The 2,500-nt window shown below is 44.4% G+C and overlaps 2 protein-coding genes across 10 annotated transcripts in view; one reads left to right on the top strand and one right to left on the bottom strand.

Annotated features, from left to right (window-relative positions):
- LOC128690841 (solute carrier family 35 member G1) overlaps positions 1 to 2,500 on the top strand; it is a 380,509-nt gene that overhangs the window by 136,458 nt on the left and 241,551 nt on the right. The gene's annotated exons all lie outside the window — the stretch shown is intronic.
- Positions 1 to 2,500, bottom strand: part of LOC128690729 (carbohydrate sulfotransferase 3-like) — a 330,456-nt gene that overhangs the window by 175,232 nt on the left and 152,724 nt on the right. The gene's annotated exons all lie outside the window — the stretch shown is intronic.

Raw genomic sequence — 2,500 nt, 5'->3', positions numbered from 1 at the left:
GGAGCGGAGTTTAGTTAGTGGACTAACGTATTTGTCGTTGCAGGAGTCGAGTCTTAGCTCCTGGCCCCCGCCTCTTCTCTAATCGCTACTAAGCACCAGTGTGTACTAACCTATTTGTATAAACTTACTTGTGGTTGCATGGGTCGAGTCTCAGCTCCTGAACATACCTCTTAAACTTGCTAGGTGTACTCTCTTAGCCTCCTCGTGGATCCTGTCATTCTTATAACATACCTACTGCGTGCAGCCAGCAGTACCAGCCTGGTTGATCAATCTCTGATCCACCGGAGGCGTGGTCAAGGACTGGGCCGCGGGGACGATGACCCTAGGAACGACCTCCAGATAGATACTTATGTAGTTTTATGGGTTAAGTCTTAGCTCCTGGCCCCAAGTCTCAACAGAGCCTCGTAGGCACTGTCGTACCCGTTCTTAAAATTATTTATGGAGCCTGCCTCCATTACTGTCTCGTCGAGGTCATTCCATTTGCTAACCACTCACAGGCTGAAGAACTGCTTCCTTACATCCCTGCGACTCAAGTGTATCTTTAACTTCCATCTGTGCCCTTGAGTACCTATTTCCCACCTGTATTTGTTCCAGTGTCTTGTGTGGTAGTGTCAAATACTTTCTTTCACTCCAAGATTATGCAGTACACCCATACCTCTGTCTCCGGCCTCGGTTCTGTTACTCTGTCATCGAACTCCAATATGTTTGTGGGAGAGGATTTACCATCTCTAAACCTATGCTGATTATTGTTGGTGGAAGCAGCTCTCTCCAAATGGTCCGCCATTCTTCTTCTGATTATAGTATACATAGTATGCATACAGTATGCATACAATATGCATTTCAGTGATACTAGCTTGAAGTTTGGTGCTTCCTGTCTGGCTTTTTAAATGCTGAGATTTTATTTGCTATTTAATAGATCTCGGCCAATGGTCTTGAAGAACTAAAATAACAGTTTGGACAGTGGTTCTGCATCCTGTTGCAGAATCCATGGTGACACATGTCAGATCCCACTGCCTTTGTGGTATCAACCTCGTAAATGTCTTCATCTCTTCTGTGTGTTATGTCCAGTATTCATTGATGTTCCCTTTCCTTTTGATCTAAATTGTTTGTTTGGGTCTCACTGACGTTTATGTTCCTTGTGTGTTCTTGTCCTTCCTTCCTATCTTCCTTCCTAGTGCTTTATTGCCATATTTCTCCTGTTATGGCTATGGAGCAGTTCCGATCAAAATTTGGTTTTCATTGCTCTGCCATTCTCACATTACTGCTCAGCTTGTATTCGTTCCTGGCTCCTCTGCCAACTTCTCTTATTTTTCTGCTGTTCTTCGTTTGCTATAGTTCTCCATTCTTTAGCACTTCTACATTTTTATCTGCAACTTTGTTTAAATCACTGGTTCTTTGTTCTTGCCATTGTCTCTTCTTTTTCTTCTGAGTGTGAGTTTCTCTTCTGCCTCCCGGCACTCTCCGGCAAGGCACTGCATCTCATTTGTTGATCTTACTTCCGGTTCTCTTTTCCATTGTGCTATACCGAAGAAACCTCTCATTGCTGCATAGGTTCCTGTTCTAAAATATGGTTTCTCCCTTTCCCTGCTTGTCCTTTCCTCGATGTTTACTTCCACAAGATGTAATACCAAGTCCAAAAGTCTTGCTGGTTCATCTACAAGTGTTTACCAGAGTCGTGAACCTCTCTCTCTCTCTCTCTCTCTCTCTCTCTCTCTCTCTCTCTCTCTCGTTGTGTCCCTGACATGCCGACAAATTTTTCATCACCATCTCCATCTTAATCCTTCTTGTTTCTGATCACTTGCTCGGATCAACAATGGCTTTGTTCTTGTCTTCATATACCTGTCTTAGTCTCCTGCTATTTTGTTATGGGCTACAGATTACTTCTACTACTAACTTGGGTCTCTCAATATCGACTGTGATTACTTGGTAGTAATGTCACTCTCCTCTGTGTATCCCTCTCATCTCATGGAAACTACACTGGTTTCTGATTAGCAGTGCCCATGTCGCAAGGTCTACAGAGGCAGCTTTCTGAATGCTGTCCTGACCATAGTGCTGCAGTTCTATTATATCATCCCAGCCTATTGTATCATACTAGCCTCTTGTATCGTCCCACCCTATTGTATCCCAGCCCATTGTATCATCCCAGCCTTTTGTATCATACCGGCTTAATGTATCATCCCAACCTATTGTATGGTCCCAGCCTATTGTATCATCCCAGTCTACTGTATCATCCCAGCCTACTGTAACATCCCAGCCTACTGTAACATCCCAACCTACTGTAACATCCCAGCCTACTGTATCATCCCAGCCTACTGTAACATCCCAACCTACTGTATCATCCCAGCCTACTGTAGCATCCCAGCCTACTGTAACATCCCAGCCTACTGTAGCATCCCAGCCTACTGTAACATCCCAGCCTACTGTAACATCCCAGCCTACTGTAACATCCCAGCCTACTGTAACATCCCAGCCTACTGTATCATCCCAGCCTATCATTCTC

The sequence above is a fragment of the Cherax quadricarinatus genome, chromosome 24 (genome assembly GCF_038502225.1).
Source record: "Cherax quadricarinatus isolate ZL_2023a chromosome 24, ASM3850222v1, whole genome shotgun sequence".
Taxonomy (NCBI): Eukaryota; Metazoa; Arthropoda; class Malacostraca; order Decapoda; family Parastacidae; genus Cherax; species Cherax quadricarinatus.
Note: the sequence above shows the minus strand (reverse complement) of the source record. Positions and strands in the feature narration are given on the sequence as shown.